Source organism: Dendrobates tinctorius, unplaced genomic scaffold, assembly GCF_039654945.1.
Source record: "Dendrobates tinctorius isolate UK_male_01 unplaced genomic scaffold, ASM3965494v1 ptg000158l, whole genome shotgun sequence".
NCBI lineage: Eukaryota > Metazoa > Chordata > Amphibia > Anura > Dendrobatidae > Dendrobates > Dendrobates tinctorius.
The window spans coordinates 37,160,001-37,179,227 of record NW_027361825.1 but is presented as its reverse complement, the minus strand read 5'-3'; the positions used below and the strand labels follow the sequence as shown (position 1 = coordinate 37,179,227).

At 42.6% G+C, this 19,227-nt stretch overlaps 1 long non-coding RNA gene across 3 annotated transcripts in view; it reads left to right on the top strand.

The window, feature by feature from the left end:
* The first annotated feature begins 9,244 nt into the window (after positions 1-9,244).
* LOC141052113 (uncharacterized) overlaps positions 9,245-19,227 on the top strand; it is a 39,310-nt gene continuing 29,327 nt past the window's right edge. The window contains exons 1-2 of one of the 3 annotated variants that reach the window (XR_012220747.1): positions 9,245-9,270; positions 18,042-18,147. This is a non-coding gene — a long non-coding RNA (uncharacterized lncRNA). Of the gene's footprint in view, positions 9,271-16,524; positions 18,148-19,227 lie in introns of those variants that run through there. The other 2 variants (XR_012220746.1, XR_012220745.1) reach the window with 2 other exon arrangements.

Sequence of the window (19,227 nt, the reverse complement as noted above, 5' to 3'; positions counted from 1 at the left end):
TGGAACAGCATGTGGGAGGGAGCAGCCTAGGGGATAATAGGCAGCTCCTTATTTTCGACTGGCAGGAGGCGCGCTGCCTGACGCAGCCATTGAATCATGGAGCAAAGATTTGGACCTGTGATCCATCACTGCCTCCCTGTGGTCACATGCTACATAACACAATAATTGAAATCTATCTGATCCCTACCCTTTTACTACACTCTTGACTGTGTACCTGTATATTGTCCTGTAAATATATACCTGTATTTTTCTAGTGCGCCTTTTGGCGATTAAATATAAAATTAATCTTGTGCTGCTCTTTTGTCTCGATTCACAAATCCCCACATCTGCACGCTCAGTTGGTTATAGTATACGCTACCCCAGGGTTGGTTTCTGACCCAACATAAGCCTGTTTTCGGACGGGGCTCATATTTTGAATGAGGGACTGGTGGCAGCGTACCGTACTGTGTTAGTGAGGAACTCTGACAGTGACAGCCGGGAGGCTTACAGTATATATATATCCCCAGCCTGGACTGGCGATATGTATCCCCCATCACTGGGAGCACCTCAATAACTCGTACCTATAAGGGAAGCCTTTCCGGTGACTATTTGCCCTCGATGAAGTTCCCTGACTGACCTGGGGCAAGTGGTGGCGCCAGAGAGCCGATCCCTGCTGGGTCCTTCTCTCCCCTCCCCAGAGATGAGTGATGTCAACACACCCCTTCCCCTGTGCGATCCGTCACAGGACTCGCCGGTCACTGACTCATGGAGATGTTCAGAGAAGCCAGGTTGTGATCCTCTGGTCAACTGGCCTTGTACCTCAATGAACTGTCACCTTCCTAAGCATGTCCTTACCTCCTCTCTGTTTGTGCCACAGGTGGGGTAGTCTGCCTTGGAAGTTGAAGCCAGGTCGTGACCCTCCGGTCAACTGGCCTTGTATCTCAATGGTCTGTTCATCTTACTAAGCTTGTCGTTACCTTCTCTCTGTGTGTGCCACAAGAGGGGTAGACAGCCATGGAAGCTCTGATGTCACAGCTGCTCTTATCCCGGCGAGTTAGCGGAAGGGTGAGACACTGTAATATATTAAGAGGATACAAACTTTGATGGGAGGAGGAGGAGGAGGATAAGAAGGAGAAGTGCTTCTTTAAGGGAAAACTAACAGGATGATTTGACTCCTAAAACTAGTGCTATATCTGTATAGATCAGAATACAAAAGAAAAAGCGATACTTGTCTTTTATTAATCCTTTGTGTCAGCACTGAGAAATCAAGCTTTTGAAGCCATATGCAAATTAACCTAGAGCCCAAAGCTCGATTTCTCAGCACTGACACATTGGATTACTGCAAAACTTGTATCATTTTTATTGTTGTAATAGGACCAATACAGTCATATCACTAGCTATAGCAGAAAAATTGTCCTGACAGGTTTCCTTTATTATATAATAGACTTTGATAATAACTATTACAGTTTGAACATATTGTGCTTGTGCTATTAACTGACACAATGTTTGCTGTATAGATGACGAATATGTATGTGCTGTATAGATGATAATTTTGTATGCAGTTTTACTTGAACGATGTGTTTTAATCTATGTACACTTGCATACTATACATGCTTGGCACAAACTTTTCTTACGCTTTGTAAATGCTCACTGGAGCTGAATCATTACGTCAATCTCCATTTTTGTCTGCAACACAGAGACCCCCTGAATCAAATTTAGTGAGACATACTCTATTTATCTTCATCATTATTACTGTACTCCTGCTTCTTCTTTTTGATGGTTTTTCATGGTTCATAGAATCATAGAATCATAGAATCATAGAATCGTAGAGTTGGAAGGGACCTCCTGGGCCATCTGGTCCAACCCCCTGCTCAAAGCAGGATTCGCTAAATCATCCCAGTCAGATGTCTGTCCAGCCTCTGTTTGAAGACTTCCATTGAAGGAGAACTCGCCACTTCTCGTGGCAGCTTGTTCCACTCATTGATCACTCTAACTGTCAAAAAGTTTTTTCTAATATCTAATCTGTGTCTCCTCCCATTCAGTTTCATCCCATTGCTTCTAGTCTTTCCTTGTGCAAATGAGAATAAAGTTGATCCTTCTACAATGTGACAGCCCTTTAGATATTTGTAGACAGCTATTAAGTCTCCTCTCAGTCTTCTCTTTTGCAAACTAAACATTCCCAAATCCTGCAACCTTTCCTCATAAGACAGGGTTTGCAGACCGGTCACCATTCTGGTCGCTCTTTTCTGAACTTGCTCCAGTTTGTTGATGTCTTTTTTAAAATGTGGTGCCCAAAACTGGACACAATATTCCAGATGAGGTCTGACCAAAGAGGAGTAGAGGGAAATAATGACTTCACGTGATATTGACTGTATGCTTCTGTTAATACATCCTAGAATTGCATTTGCCTTTTTTGCTGCTGCATCACACTGTTGACTCATATTCAGTCTGTGATCTATTAGTATACCCAAGTCTTTTTCACATGTGCTGTCACTTAGCCCTATTCCTCCCATTCTATATATGCTTTTTTCATTTTTATTGCCCAGATGTAGTACTTTGCATTTCTCCCTGTTAAAAACCATTCTGTTAGTTGCTGCCCACTTCTCCAGTTTATTTTTATCTTTTTGAATTCTCTCTCTCTCTTCTCTTGTATTAGCTATCCCTCCTAGCTTTGTGTCATCAGCAAATTTAATCAGTTTACCCTCAATTCCTTCATTTAAATCGTTGATAAAGATGTTGAACAATACAGGGCCCAGGACAGAGCCCTGTGGTACCCCACTTGAGACATTCTTCCAACTGGATGTGCAGCCATTTACGACCACTCTTTGGGTCCGATCACTAAGCCAGTTATGAATCCACCTAACAGTTGCCTTGTCCATTCCATACTTAGTCATTTTTTCAATAAGGATTGTATGAGAGACTTTGTCAAATGCTTTGCTGAAGTCAAGATATACTATATCTACAGCATTTCCTTGATCCACCCAATCAGTGATACCGTCATAGAAGGAAATTAAGTTAGTCTGACATGACTTATTAGTTACAAACCCATGCTGACTCTGTTTAATCACTTCATTCTTATCCAGGTATTGACATACATGTTGTTTAATAATTTGTTCAAAGATCTTTCCTGGTATAGAAGTCAGACTCTCCGGCCTATAGTTGCCTGGGTCCACCTTCTTCCCCTTTTTGAAGATAGGAACAACATTTGCTCTTCTCCAGTCTTCTGGCACTTCTCCTGTTCTCCAAGATTTTTCAAAGATTATGGAGAGGGGCTCAAAAATTTCTTCTGCTATCTCCTTCAGTACTCTGGGGTGTAATTCATCTGGACCTGGAGACTTGAATTCATTTAGGTTAGCTAAGTGTTTCCTCACTATCTTTCTGTTTATAGATATCCTGGATTCTTCTATTCCCTTAATAGGACAGTGAATAACAGTTGATGTTACATTTCCTTTCTGAGAGAAAACAGATGCAAAATAGGAATTTAAAAGTTCAGCCTTCTCAACATCCTGTCTTACCATTTCATCATTTTCATCCTGTAAAAATCCTATAGCATCTTTGACTTTTCTTTTACTTTTGACATATCCCCAAAATCCTTTATTATTGCTTTTGACATCTCTTGCAAGCCTCAATTCATTTTCAGCTTTAGATAATCTGATTTGTGCCCTGCAGGTTCTGCAGACAGCATTATATTCTTCTTTAGATATGCCTCCCTCTTTCCATTTTATAAACATTTTTTTCTTCCTTTTTAGCATGTGCTAAAGGTTCAAATTGGATCAATTACTTCTTTGAATAAATGTGAATTGATTCTGAACATAAACTCTCAATATTACATTTATTTAAAAAATTCTGCCATACTGCTATATCAAAGGTACTCTGTCATCACAAAATGAGTGATCAAACTAAGCACAGGTGCTGGATGAACCCTTGTCGTGGTGAACAATTCAGTGCACCTACCTGTTTTGCATCTGTCACCACCCCATTTTTATGTTATTGATGATTTTGACTTCACAGGAGCCATACTTTTTGGCCACAGCAGAGGTGCACCAAGTGCCTTTGCTTGGTGTGAAGGGTCATTTTGTGCTGACAGACTATCTTTAAATCTTTCATGGGTAGTGCCAGTGCCCAATACCCTAATATTGTGATTTAAATTCTCTGCCCTGGTAAAAGTTTCCAGACTGTAAGAAAAAAAAAAATGGGTGACCAAGTATTCCAGAACTTGACACCTGATAACTGCTGCCCGAACCGTGGACAGCATGTATCAGACACCAGCTGTATGAACACAGCCAAGTATAGTTGACTCTGAAATGCTGAAATGTTTTAGATAAAATCATTCTTTAAAAGCCGCTGGTGACCCAGACCACACTGTAGACTAGCTGAACAGGCGGGTCCCTGGTGGCTTCTCCCTGCCCGCTAACCTGGATTGACAGTATTCTTCCTATATCTGCATGTAGGCAAAGACCTGTCTCTCCAGGGAACCAGGTGGGGAGAAGTTGTCGGGGACTGATCCGCACTGTAGACTAGTTGAACAAGCAGGTCCTTCTAAAGTATCTTCTTCTCTGAAACGCAGCAGCATTTCAAAATCAAATATACCTAGTTAGATAATGGAGCCAGTACCTGATACATGCTGCCAATGGATTGGGCATTATGTATCAGGTGTCAGGTTCGCTTTAATAACATTTCTAAAGTTGACATCACCTACAGTGAAGAGCAAAAGGGTAACAATGTTTTGAACTTTTGACTTTCAGGCCCTATATCTCACCATCCACTACTACTTTGAAAGTGAGACTACCATCATTTTATAGACAATCATCTCATACATAAATTTTACTTGCAACTATTTAGCATATGATTAGCTATGCAGATTCTTGTCATGTCACTGCATTGCTACTATTTTGCTCCTGCTGGTGGAAAAATCTTTTTCTTCCTGGATACTAAAAAATACAACCTATTCTCACATTCCCTCAATAGCTCAGTTTGTTATTAGGTAGATTCCCAAGTGAAAGGTCACTGGTTCGAATTGAGGAGCAACCATGAAGATGATTTCCCAAGAAAAGTGAAACATCATTATACAGCTCATCGATAGCGGTCTCTTGGCCAATAAAATGAAGTCTATCCATCTATTCTAAAGCCAAGAGGTGGTGGTCCAGGCAAAATATCGGAGTCATTAAGTCGGCTCATCCCAAGGTGTATCAGCTCTGGCGTGACAAACACGGCAGTGGAGGTGGCTTTTTATGCTTTATAATAGCGAGATCACAGACATCAATGCGACACACATTACACAAGTCTGGAATGGTGACCTGAAAAAAGGTGAAGAAGCCTCAACTTTAATATCGTCATAAGAAGCCTCAGCTCGAGTTTGCAAACAAGTACAGAAATTGGACATTTAAAGATTTGAAAAGGGTGATTTGGAGAGATGGCATGAAAGTCAATAGACTAGGCTCTGATGGGTGCCAATGGTTCTGAAAGAAATAACGGAAAAAGGAGATAAATTGAGAAATTGAATCAACTATTAAATTTGGTGGAGGAAACCTGATGATATGGGGTTGTTTCACAGTCAAAGGTATTGGATACATGATCAGGATCGATGGTGGTCTCAATGCTGAGCTATATATGAGTATTCTACAAGATGAGTTACATTGTACACTCGAGTACTATGGGTATGAAAAGGACGAAGTAGTGTTCCAACAGGGTGACAATACGAAGCATACGTCAAGATTGGTGAAGAAATGGTTCTAATAACAATGAAGTAGAGGTGCTGGAATGGCCCCCACTGTTCCCAGACTTCAACCCAATCCAAAACTTGTGGGTAGATGTAAGTGGTGTATCGGGACCTTGTGATGCTCCACTCCCTTTCCTCATGTTGATATTGTACTGCTTGTATAATTGTATATATAATGTTTCTGATGCTGCTATGCGTGTATATATATATATATATATATATATATATACACATAGCAGCATCAGAAACATTATATATACAATTATATATATATATAGTGTAGATAGGGAAAGTGCAGTACCTCAATGAGGACACTAGATTGGGGTACATTGAGGTACTTAGTAAACTTAGGAGGAGCCAACTATGTACTTAGTGTAGATAGTTAACTTAGGAGGAGCCAACTGTGCGTAAGCCAGGAGCATTTCCTGGTTAGTTAGTAGGACCAGGGAGCCCATAGAGTCTGGTCGGGCTTTAGTGCCCGGGACAGCACAGTAGCTGTGCAACGTTTAAGCCAGTAGCACAGACATTCAGGGCCTATAGTGGCCAGAAGTTCTAGAAAATATTCAGAAGAAGTTACAACACAAGTACAGCTGTACTGACATGCAGGTCGCTCTAAGATGTGGCAGCTCACTACATAGGCAGATGCCCTCGTAGTGAAGCTGAACAGGGAGGATGCTGCGGTACCAGTCGAGACGGTACGACCCGGGTACAAACTGAAGGACATAAGGAAGAGCACAGGGAAAGTGAAGGATGTGAACTGTGCAGAACTCTGTGTTGATGCTGTAACTGATGTGGACATGCTGCAATTGAAAACAAGTAAAGTTCTATGTTTAAAGTTGGAATTGGACTCTGTCTCTTTGTGTGAAGAAGTGTCTCTGCGTCTCAGGGAGGACCCTGGGAACCAGGCAAGTGAGTCAGTGAGACTTTGTATATGTGGCGCGGGTGGCCAGGGCGCGTTAGAGCAGACACCTTTGAGGCCATGACTAAGGCCTTGGTTGCTGTTCACACACAATTGAAAAAAACTGTATACCTACCCAAGTGAGTCGACCAGTATGCACCATTTTTGGGAACATGTAAAAGAGATCTGAGATCAAATTTCAATTGAGGCATGTTTGAATCTGATCGAGAGCATGCCCAGAAGGATTCAGGCAGTGGTGAAAGCCAAATGTGGATTTACAAAATACTAACAAAATAATACAAAATAATAAAAATTAAAATTTAGATTTTTAGGAGCAAAACAGTAACAATGCAGTGACATGACAAGAATTTGCATAAATAATCATATGCTAAATAGTTGCAAGTCAAATTTACGTATGAGATAGCCAAGATGATTGTCTATCAAATGATGGCAGTGTAGCGACTAAAGCAGTAATGGATGGTGAGTTATGGAGCCTTATAGTAAAAAGTTCAAAACATTGTTACCCTTTTGCTTTTCACTGTTTATGCTCCACCACAGAACTCCACTAAGGGCCCCGTCACACATAGTCACTAGTTTTGTGATGTAACAGCGATCTCACCAGCGAGATCGCTGTGTGTGACAGCGATCAGCGACCGGCCCCCCTGCCGGTATCGCTGATCGTTGATGGAAAGCCCTGGACATTTTTGGGGTTGCTGGTCTCCCGCTGGTCAGCACGCATCGCTGCGTGTGACAGGCGGGAGACCAGCGACCAGCGAGCAGGAGCTGGTAACTAAGGTACACATCGGGTTTCTAAGTGGGTGCGCTGTGCCTAGAAACCCAATGTGTACCTTAGTTACCAGCGCGCTGATGCAGGGAGCTGGTAACCAAGGTACACATCAGGTTTCTAAGTGATGCACGCCCCTTAGAAACCCGATGTGTACCTTAGTTACCAGCTCCCTGCATCAGCGCGCTGGTAACTAAAGTACATAGCGACACCACGCGCTCGGCGTCGCTGGTGGTGATCGCTGGTGAAGCTGTCTGACAGCTCACCAGCGATCATGTAGCGACTCACCAGCGATCCTGACACATTGATATCGTTGTTGGGATCGCTGGTGTGTCGCTATGTGTGATGGGGCCCTAAGTCTTAATCAGATGGCCATCACTGATTTTGTACCTGCAACGGATCTGCTAAAAAAGGATGGCATCCAGAAGGTTTCCATGCACAATCAATTTAAATGGAGCCCCATAGTCTTGAATGTCCAAATCTGACCAGCATAAACAGACCAGAAAGCCCCCAACACTAGCCACATATCCATCTAGGCAGCTGTTTAGGGATATTTGTCCTTCATCAATGCCGAGCATCAATACAAAGAGTATCTGGCTCTTCTTAAAGAATCTAGTTAAATATGGGGTTTCTGGACAATTTCTCCATGAGGAAAACATGAAAATTTTGCTCTCACCTGGAGGGAAATAAAACTTTAGTGCCCCACGTCGAGGTATCCAGTAAGTAAATATCTGACCAGTTAACCAGCTTTGCAAAATGACTAGGATAGTTAATAATAGTGAACATCCTGAACAAAGACTAGCAGGAAGTCATGGACACAAGATTCTGACATCTGTCCTGGATCCTTTTCTTTTCATATAAGTGACATAAAAATTAAGTTTAGTGGGTAACATGTCTGGTTGCCAATGGCACAAAACTTTGTACAAGAGTTTATATTCTTGGAGGTGTGTGTAAGGTGGAAAATGATTTTGTTTCACTGGATAAATGGTTAAAACAATGGAAGCTACAAATCAATGTTTCTGAATGTAAAATAATGTACCGTAATTGACGAGAAGAAATTCACTAAGTATCAACTCCACAGTTCTGTGTTATCAAGAACATCAGAAGAAAAGGATTTAGCAGTGCCGAGTCCACAGTGTTTACAGGCAGCAGAGAAAGCAAGCAATAGGAGGGAGATTGTGACTGTGATGTATCGACCTCTGCTCAGACCGATCTGACCTGAAATACTGGATTTAGTTCTGGAGACCGTGTTGTCCACAATGTTTTAGATGTAAAAATGGGACCAGCATGTAATAATAATAATAAATAATAAGTAATAAAAAGGGTGCACACATACCGATCCTTGTTTATGTCGGACGTGTCAAATTGGCCTCCCAGGTAGCAGGACTGGCTTGTATATCGATTTGCAGAAGACTAGGAAGAAAGTATTTTGGATGGGACAGAAAAAGGCCATAGACAAGGAGGAAAATTCAGTATTGGAGCTGTGCTGATACATGAAGACAGCAGCATCTTGGAAACACACAGACCTCACATCCAACCTGTATTACTGGGAAGGGAAGGACACTCTCAAAAGAAGAAATTCTGCCATTTTGATAAAGCTACAAACTGCATGTAAGCGGGTCTGAAAATGGATGAAGGAATACATTTTGCTGGTTTAGTGCAATTTTATTAACTAAAGTTAAGCACTAACACGTGTGAGAAATTATGTTTTCCCATGTCACAGGTGACCAAAGACTTGAAATGAAACCACCTCAAAGGTACACACACTGTTACCTACTTCCTCATATCATTACTCCTTGTGATGTCCACTCCCATCATGTAGTTTATCTTTTCTTTACTCTATAAACGTTCTTCTTACTTCTTGTCGCAGGCAGGCTAGCACCTCGCAAGGTAAGTCTACCACCAACATAATTACTGAAGTTTTATTATCCTGTTTTGCAATTCATACTGCTTGAGTCCAAAGTCCCTTCATCTTTTTCTTCGCTCCTTTCTTGATTTTAACTTTCTTTTACTATTTTATCAATAACAGATTAAAAAAAAAATAATTCTAAACTTGCACTTCCCTCTACCTTTAATAAACATGCACCTAGAGTTTAACCCCTTTGTGACAGAGCCAATTTGGTACTTAATGACCAGGCCAATTTTTACAATTCTGACCACTGTCCCTTTATGTGGTTATTACTCTGGAACGCTTCAACATATCCCACTGATTCTGAAATTATTTTTTGTGACATATTGTACGTCATGATAGTGGTAAAATTTCTTCTATATAACTTGTAACTTTATTCATGAAAAAAATGGAAATTTGTCAAAAATGTTGAAAATTTTGCAATTTCCAAGCTTTTAATTTTTGTACCCTTAAATTATAGAGTGGTGTCACACAAAATAGTTAATAAATAACGTTTCCCACATGTCTACTTCACATCAGCACAATTTTAAAAACATAATTTTTTTTTGTTAGGACGTTATAAGGCTTAAAATTTGGCCAGCGATTTCTCATTTTTCAAACAAAATTTACAAAAATATTTTTTTTAGGGCCCACCTCCCATTAGAAATGAGTTTGGGGGGGTCAATATAACAGAAAATACCTAAAAGTGACACCATTCTAAAAACTGCACCCCTCAATGTGTGCAAAACCACATTCAAGAAGTTTATAAACCCTTCAGGTACTTCACAAGAACTAAAGCAATGTGGAAGGAAAAAAATGATCATTTTTCTTTTTTCACAAAAAATTTACTTTGGAACCAAACTTTTTTATTTTCACAAGGGTAACAAGAGAAAATGGACCAAAAAATTTGTTGTGCAATTTGTCCTGAGTACGCCAATACCCCGTATGTGGGGGAAAGCCACTGTTTGGGCGCATGGCATGGCTCAGAAGGGAGGGAGCACCGTTTGACTTTTTGAATGCAAAATTGGCTGGAATCAATGGCGGGTGCCATGTCGCGTTTGGAGACCCCCTGATGTACCAAAACAGTGGAAACCCAATTCTAACTCCAACCCTAACACAGCCCTGACCCTAATCCCAACCCTAACCCTAATCCCAACCCTAACCACAACCCTAACCCCAACTCCAACACCACCCTAACCCCAACACTCCTACCATAACCCCAACACAACCGTAACCCCACACCACAACCGTAACCACAACACAACCCAAACCCCAACCCTAACCATAACCCTAGCTGTTATGAATGGGTCACCGAGGAGGACAACAAAGGGCCAAGTCCCAGAAAACCAGAGAGGTTGGTAACTATGCAGATTGCAGATCCCTGATCCTATCCACACAACTAGCAGTAGCAGTGAAGCGTTCCTACGATGACCTAGACGCCTCGTCACCGCCGGAGGACTATATAAGCCTAAAGCAAGAAAAGGGGAAAACTAACTGCCCCAGAGCAGACCCAAAAGGATTAGACAGCCCCCACACATGTATTGACGGTCAAACAAGATGAAAACACAAACACAGGCAGGAAAATAGGCTGAGCAAACGATGGGGCCCAAACTAAGTATAAAGGATAAGAAAGGAAAGACACTGTCTGCAATCTGCCAAAAACCCTACAAAAATAGTCCAACATGTCTGATAACAAAATTAACCCTGAAGTCACTAGACTTCTCCCACTATACCAGCACAAAAAGAGGCCAATCTAATAAGGGACTAAAAAGCAAATTGGCAAATACAGATAAATAAGAGTGTAAATTCAGCACAGCCCCCGCGGGGGCTGGCTGAACACACAAAAAACTGAATAGACCAACAAAATCAAGTGTGAACATTAGCAAAAACACTTAGCTTTGAGAAGGGTGGAACAGAGCTGAAAACCAAGACCTCAGAAGCCAGAAGCAATCACCAGCACTGACTTAGGGCGTTGGCTGTCTTAAAATCCAGTCTAAGATTCCTGAGGTCCAATCGTCATCTTCATTATCAGGTGGTATTAAATCAGCCTCACTACCTCCTGTTACCACCAGAGGGAGTCTGGAAGGAGAACTCACTACTGGTGGACCAGAGAATGAACTCACAACACCTAGCTCTAACCCCAACACTAACCCTAGCCCCAACCCTAACCCTAGCACCAACCCTAACCCTAGCTCTAACCCCAATTTTAGCCCTAACCCTAACCCTAGCTCTAGCTCTAACCTCAACCCTAACTCTAATGGAAAAATGGAAATAAATACTTTTTTTAATTTTATTATTTTTACCTAACTAAGGGGGTGATAAAGGGGGGTTTGATTTATTTATTTTTTTTATTTTGATCACTGTGATAGGGTCTATCACAGTGTCAAAATTAACCAAATAGGAGAAACTGCTATTGTTGCTGGGTGCCAGCCAGCAGATCTCGATGGGTTAACTGCGCATGCGCCTGCCATTTTTTTCCTTGAAGAAGACGCCGAGCGCCAGGGGACAGTGCCGCTGGGACCGGCGGACACCACAGGTACCTGGGGGTCTCGGGGACCCCATTTCTCTCTCCTCTGATGTGCTATATCATATCAGAGGAGAGAGAAATAAATGGGAAATCTGACTTTTTTTTTGCTGTCGCTGTTATTTGGTGAATAACAGCAATCGCAACACTGGGGACGGCAAAAATCAACCTGAATTATGCTTTCCGGGGTCTCCGCTACCCCCCAGTAGCCAAGACGCCAGAGATTTTCCAATGCTGGGGGCGCTATATCCCTATTTCTCAGAGCCATTAAAAAGTGGCGCTGAGGAATAAGTACCCTTAACTTCCACCGATAAAAGGCATATCGGCTGTCGTTAAGGGGTTAAAAAAGTTACATACAGATTTTTGGGAGTATTCACCTATTGTTATAGGAGTATTTCACTACAAGAACATTAAGTTATATTAAGGTGAATAGCGTTATTACCTGCCCGGTGACCGCACTTTGCCAAATGTTGCGGGGACACCTAGGAATCCCTGATGTAATCCTGAGCTTGAGTCTGCCTGTCCGCGGAGGTTGGCACCCTAGGGGGAACGTTGTGGCGCCCCCGCTCGACGATGACTGTCCCTAGGGGCCCTGATGTACCCTACAGCCACTAGTAGTCCCCTCTACCCGATAATAAAGGGGACCTCTATTTCTAGACAGAGACCAATCTGCTCTAAAGAGGGCCCTGTGTCCCAAAGAAAGAGGTTAAAAATAGAACACACATGGCATCAGGTGGTATAATTGGATACTGATTTGCATTACAATGCCCCACATACGATATCAACAGTGAGACACCATGCACACGATAATGGGAGTCAAAACCAGACACTTTAAATAGATTCAGTGTTGCCACGATCTCACAGGCATAAGATCTCTTAATATAGAGAATAAAAAAATATATCAATAAACTGGCGGTTTAACCAGTATAGCACAAGATTAGAAATAGTATCCCATTATTAAATACATTAACATCCCATTAGGAGCAAAAAGGTAAACACAGAACTGCCACAGCGATACTCATCTGTGTTTATCGCCACCTGCCATCAATTGGTTAACGCCTCAATGCGTTTCGCCTGAGTAGGCTCAACAGGAGGCCCGATAGTACGATATCTTGTGTTCCATGACGGTGCAATAGCCAACCGATACTCATCCCAATTCCTCTTTTTAAACCCGCCGCTAAGACCGCGTGTGCTCCGCCCACTCACGTGACTTGGCATCCCCGCATCGCTGGGCGCCTATTGCGGTGTCCCTACTAAGTTACCAATCAGCACTATCCAATCCCTGGTGCTCCGATTGGCTGCCAGGGCTCCCATGCAGCATCACTACTGGGTAACCAATCAAGTACCCTCAGACATCACAGCACTCTCCAATCGCTAGGGCTGAGACACATTACCAGGTCTGACGTGTATGCAGCATCACTCCTGAGTAACTAATCAAGTGTCCTCAAACAGGCAGTCTCACAGCCCTCTTCAATCCCTGCGGCTGAAACAAACTGCCAGGTCTGACGTGCAGCGCCCACACATGCGATCCACAGAGTATGCTCCACTCACCCATATTGAAAATATGCGCTTCAAATGATATACCATCAGGTGTATAGTTCAAAGAAGCGACCATTACATACAGATGTTATATTTAGTGGTCAGATTGCACACTTCAGTCACATAGCAGTTGCGTCTGAGCACAGCACCCATACACTCTATACGCTGATAATTCAAATATAACTAAGGATAAATCGCATCCAACGCTCCAACAGTGTGAACAAGCGTCAAGGTGCATCTTCGTTATCACATAGCTATAATTAGAAGACGCTGTATATATCTTCTGATATTAAAATTAGCTGAAGTTGCTCAAGATCCAATGGAGAGTGGATTAACGTAGGGCAGTAAAAAGGGAGGTTTATATATACAATAGTCCATGACGATACATGGGAATCCCAAACAGACGGGAAACAAAAAACAAAACCTAGAAGGCCAATGTCCTCAAAAAAAGGGATCACATTATTCAGTTATGGCTCATAAGAAACAGGCAAACGACAATTGGTCATTCAGCCCCCTCTTGAGGGCCTCAAGTGCTGATCGCTCACTCGCCATCAGATTATCATTGTTTTCCCATTCAGGTGCTGTTAATCTCTTGAGGTCCCTCTCCACCAGCCGGGCGAAGATATCGATATTCTCCATGTCACCCTGAGGTGGCATCTTTTCACTTTTGTTTCTTAAAGTGGTAAAAGGGCCCTTCCCAACAGTAGGGGCCCTATTGTTTTCATTCAAGAGTCCAAGGAGCACCTCATATCCTTCAATATCTTCCTCACTGAGGCCCTGTATTGGTCCATAGCCAATACAGGAGGCCAGCGGTTGGTGGCACTTGGCTGGATAGGAGACCCTGTGGTTTTTTCAAGTGTGGGGATTGCAGTTTCTGTAAATATATGAGACCGGGGAAGTCCTTTTGTAGTGCAAGCACTGGCAAGATGTTCTATCAACGAGATTTCTCGAACTACAAGACCACAGGGGTTGTTTATATGGCCACCTGCTCGTGCCCTAAAAATTATATAGGGAAGACTAGGAGAGAATTCAGAAGGAGAGTAGGGGAACATATGGGGGACATCAGAAATCAAAGAGAGACCCCACTTGCTAAGCACATGTGGATGTGTCACAAAGGTGACCCCGGTGGCATCAAATTCTGTGTTATAGAAGTTGTGAATGTGAACCCAAGAGGAGGGAATGTGGATAAGAATATTCTCAGGAGAGAATGTGAGTGGATATTCAGGCTGGAGTCCCTGGAGCCGAGGGGGCTGAATGACCAATTGTCGTTTGCCTGTTTCTTATGAGCCATAACTGAATAATGTGATCCCTTTTTTTGAGGACATTGGCCTTCTAGGTTTTGTTTTTTGTTTCCCGTCTGTTTGGGATTCCCATGTATCGTCATGGACTATTGTATATATAAACCTCCCTTTTTACTGCCCTACGTTAATCCACTCTCCATTGGATCTTGAGCAACTTCAGCTAATTTTAATATCAGAAGATATATACAGCGTCTTCTAATTATAGCTATATGATAACGAAGATGCACCTTGACGCTTGTTCACACTGTTGGAGCGTTGGATGCGATTTATCCTTAGTTATATTTGAATTATCAGCGTATAGAGTGTATGGGTGCTGTGCTCAGACGCAACTGCTATGTGACTGAAGTGTGCAATCTGACCACTAAATATAACATCTGTATGTAATGGTCGCTTCTTTGAACTATACACCTGATGGTATATCATTTGAAGCGCATATTTTCAATATGGGTGAGTGGAGCATACTCTGTGGATCGCATGTGTGGGCGCTGCACGTCAGACCTGGCAGTTTGTTTCAGCCGCAGGGATTGGAGAGGGCTGTGAGACTGCCTGTTTGAGGACACTTGATTGGTTACTCAGGAGTGACGCTGCATACACGTCAGACCTGGTAATGTGTCTCAGCCCTAGCGATTGGAGAGAGCTGTGATGTCTGAAGGTACTTGATTGGTTACCCAGTAGTGACGCTGCATGGGAGCCCTGGCAGCCAATCGGAGCACCAGGGATTGGATAGTGCTGATTGGTAACTTAGTAGGGACACCGCAATAGGCGCCCAGCGATGCGGGGATGCCAAGTCACGTGAGTGGGCGGAGCACACGCGGTCTTAGCGGCGGGTTTAAAAAGAGGAGGAATTGGGATGAGTATCGGTTGGCTATTGCACCGTCATGGGACACAAGATATCGTACTATCGGGCCTCCTGATGAGCCTACTCAGGCGAAACGCGTTGAGGCGTTAACCAATTGATGGCAGGTGGCGATAAACACAGATGAGTATCACTGTGGCAGTTCTGTGTTTACCTTTTTGCTCCTAATGGGATGTTAATGTATTGAATAATGGGATACTATTTCTAATCTTGTGCTATACTGGTTAAACCGCCAGTTTATTGATATATTTTTTATTCTCTATATTAAGAGATCTTATGCCTGTGAGATCGTGGCAACACTGAATCTATTTAAAGTGTCCGGTTTTGACTCCCATTATCGTGTGCATGGTGTCTCACTGTTGATATCGTATGTGGGGCATTGTAATGCAAATCAGTATCCAATTATACCACCTGATGCCATGTGTGTTCTATTTTTAACCTCTTTCTTTGGGACACAGGGCCCTCTTTAGAGCAGATTGGTCTCTGTCTAGAAATAGAGGTCCCCTTTATTATCGGGTAGAGGGGACTACTAGTGGCTGTAGGGTACATCAGGGCCCCTAGGGACAGTCATCGTCGAGCGGGGGCGCCACAACGTTCCCCCATAGGGTGCCAACCTCCGCGGACAGGCAGACTCAAGCTCAGGATTACATCAGGGATTCCTAGGTGTCACCTTAGTGTGGTCTCTGTTTGAACACCTTTTTTTTTTTATTTTTGGTCACGTTTTTCTTTGGTGTGTTTACCACATTTGTGGTTTTTAACTAATAAAGTATCATTTTAGGGGATATACATATATGAGATTACTTTAGACCCTTTCAAAAATTGTATTTGAGATTGCAAATGTTGCGGGGAGAAAATTAGTTTTATTCCCCTTGACGGCATTCCGGTTTCAGTCACTAGGGAGGCGCCGGTTTGGGTTCAGTCATCGCTGTGTTCATGGGCGTACCCAGGATCAAAACGGGGGGGAAGCCATTGTCGGGCATGCGGCGTGTTGATGAAGAATGGCCCCATTAGCTTTGTATCCCATATACCACACCATACCATCAATTATCGGTGTCAGGTCCGAGCATTCCTACATGAACAGTTTCCTGGAAAGTGGATTGGTCGTCATGGGTCAATTGAATGGCCACCAAGGTCTCCCGATCTGACCCCCTTAGACTTTTATCTTTGGGGTCATCTGAAGGCATTTGTCTATGTTGTGAAGATACGAGATGTGCAGCATCTGAAACAATGGATACAGGAAGCCTGTGCTAGCATTTCTTCTGTGGTGTTGCTATCAGAAGAGGGTTGCATTGACAATCCAACACAATAGGAAGCACTTTGAACACATTTTATAAGTGGTCATAAACCTTCTACCAGATCGTTAATAAATATGTTGAAGAGAATAGGTCCCAACACCGGCCCCTGCGGTACCCCACTGGTCACAGCGACCCAGTTAGAGAATATACCATTTATAACCACCCTCTGCTTTCTATCACTAAGCCAGTTACTTACCCATTCACACACATTTTCCCCCAGACCCAGCATTCTCATTTTGTGTACCAACCTCTTGTGTGGCACGGTATCAAACGCTTTGGAAAAATCAAGATATACCACATCCAATGACTCACCTTGGTCCAGTCTATAGCTTACCTCTTCATAAAACCTGATTAGATTGGTTTGACAGGAGCGATGCCTCATAAACCCATGCTGATATGGCATTAAACAGTTATTCTCATTGAGATAATCCAGAATAACATCCCTCAGAAACCCTTCAAATATTTCACCAAGAATAGAGGTTAGACTTACTGGCCTATAATTTCCAGGTTCACTTTTAGAGCCCTTTTTGAATATTGGTACCACATTTGCTATGCGCTAGTCCTGTGGAACAGACCTCGTCGCTATAGAGTCTCTAAATATAAGAAATAATGGTTTGTCTATTTCATTACTTAGTTCTCTTAGTATTCGTGGGTGTATGCCATCTGAACCCGGAGATTTATCTATTTTAATCTTATTTAGCCAGTCGCACCTCTTCTTGGGTTAGATTGGTGACCCTTAATATAGGGTTTTCTTTGTCTCTCGGCATTTCACCTAGCATTTCATTTTCCACCGTGAATACCGTGGAGAAGAAGGTGTTTAATATATTAGCTTTTTCCTCATCATCTACAACCATACTTTCCTCACAATTTTTTAATGGGCCTACACTTTCACTTTTGAGTCTTTTACTATTGATATAGTTGAAGAACAGCTTGGAATTAGTTTTACTCTCCTTAGCAATATGCTTCTCTGTTTCCTTTTTGCAGCTTTAATTGTATAAAAATGCAAAAACGGGCGATAAAAACATCGTATCTACACCAAAATGGTATCAATAAAAACTTCAGCTCCGCGGTCAAAAAATAATCAGATTTTCTTTTCTCCTCCCAGATAGCCTGTGGCATATAAATGTATAGACCGTTTCAGATTCATTTCATGACTGCAAAGTCTGCAGGAAGAAAATAGAAAGTAAATGACAAGACGGACCGGACTGACAAGTCCTGAGGATGGAAACACTATTTATTTGCTTTCAGTTTTTTTCAGGTCTCTTCCAGGTTACGTCGGTCTGTACTGCTGGTGGTGCTGCGTTGTGTCCGTAGTGTGAACGTGGCCGACTGTGAGAACTTGCCACTACCGTAATTAATTCTGGGTAAGAAAAATTTACTTTTCATAATTGTATTTTTTTTCACTGCTACTATTCTTTTATGCAGTTTATTAAGATTTTTCTTTTAGGTAGGGGAGTGTTTCTTCTACTAATTTTTGCTTTTTATCTTTACTCCATTGTGCAGCATGATTGACATTATTTTCTCTTCTGATCTGTTTGAATATGGGGATACTTTGTATCATTTTTTTGTTTAGGATTTACTACTCTTGCTCAACAATAGGGCCTTTGTTGCGTCTCGCACTTACGCTTAAATGCTGGAGTCATTAATGACCGTGGTAACTAGTGTAGCCGTGCTCTAGAGTCTTCACAGTAGCTGCTAATTCTTGGCGTATGTGTTCACAAAGTCTTTTTGTTGAGTTTTTGGAAAGGAAACAGAAACTTTTGAGGGTGACTTGAAGAGTTTCTGCTCCAAAAATTCTTCAGAAATCTCTGTGCACCTACCTGAACAGCATGGTCACAGGGATCTGCAGCACCAGCAGGAAGATAAAGGAGCCACCAGGCATAAACTGCGGCTCACGCTGTGACCACCACAATGTTTACACAATATATGGTCAAAAGTATTGGCACATACCTCTTAATTCAGGTTCATCATTCAGTCTCATTGCCACTGGTGTATAAAATCTGGTTCGTCTAACCATTTATGTAAGAATGGCTGGTGGTGCGGAGCTCCCGGATACCAGCACGGTCCTGTAATAGGAGCCACCGCGGTAACAAGTCTGTTCATGGCATTTCTTCCCTCCTAAATCTTCCCCCATCACCTGTGATTGATATTATTGAGAAGTTGAAAGAACCGCAGCAACTCAGCCACAAAGTGGAGACCCCTTAACATTACAAAGAAGTGGGCCGAGAGCTGAGGAGCAGATGGTAGAAAAGTCACCAATTCTCTGCTGACCCCATAACTGCACAGTCTAGACCTCATTTGGTAATAATGTTATAAGATGCAGGTACTGATGATATCACCATGGATCAGAGACAGGCCGAGAGTAAGGCTGGGATCACACACAGTGAGATACGGCCGAGTCTCGCAGGTTAAAACCAAGCTCTGGCGCCGGCACTCCGGAGCGG